Raw genomic sequence first — 895 nt, 5'->3', positions numbered from 1 at the left:
GAAACCAAGCTAAGCTTACCTATAAATACATTCAGTCTTAATCGTACCCTCAAGTGAGTACTTCGTCACCTCAGAACAGGGACACGTGAACTGTCGTTCACTTCGAGTTTGTATACTCCTGGAAGCCTGCCTCCTCAGCGCAAGGTGCTGTGTGCCCCTGTCACTGGTAGGATCGATGGGGGGAGGTCGAGAAACAGTAACTTGACAAGGTATGCTAGACCTTGGAAGGATGGGTATTAGAATTTAGATGTTCGGCACCGGTAAGACAATACACCGGCAGTTGTTATTAATGATCAGGTGTCACGTTAGAACGCGTCGTCGTGGTCATTTTACTCGCTAGACTCTTATTTCAAAGTTTTGAGTTTCAAAAAGTACGTAAAAACTTTGACTAATGCCCACCAGTCGAGGTAGTCTAAGTTTATAAAAACAATGCAGCTTCTTAATATAAGCTGCTACCCTTTATTCATATCTGAATATTTCTTTTGGCGCGTATTGTATCAACGGGGTTGTTAGCAACCATGACTACCCCCTACAAATGGTCTAGACTTTTAATTTCTTATAACACAACGCAAACAGTTTCAGAAATCCGGCTGTTCAATTTTTACTAGTCATACTACCGATTCACCATTAAAAACTATAATTTTTTTATTTTACACTGATCGATTTATTCTCATGCTGAATCCGTTATTTTGGTACTTGCCTTGTTTTTTTTTTTTTACATTTCAAGTCGAATACAACCTAATTATGGTAATCACTGTAGCTTCGAGAATGTCACCCCTTGCAAAAGATTATATTTGCAGTATTTTTACAATTACCTCTGAACATCACTCACACACTGCAAGTGCAATGAATACTTATTTCGGCCAATAGATGACTGCATAACAATTTACTTGAA

Source organism: Phytophthora parasitica (genome assembly GCF_000247585.1).
Source record: "Phytophthora parasitica INRA-310 unplaced genomic scaffold supercont2.10, whole genome shotgun sequence".
NCBI classification, from domain to species: domain Eukaryota; phylum Oomycota; class Peronosporomycetes; order Peronosporales; family Peronosporaceae; genus Phytophthora; species Phytophthora nicotianae.
This window is presented reverse-complemented; position numbering follows the sequence as displayed.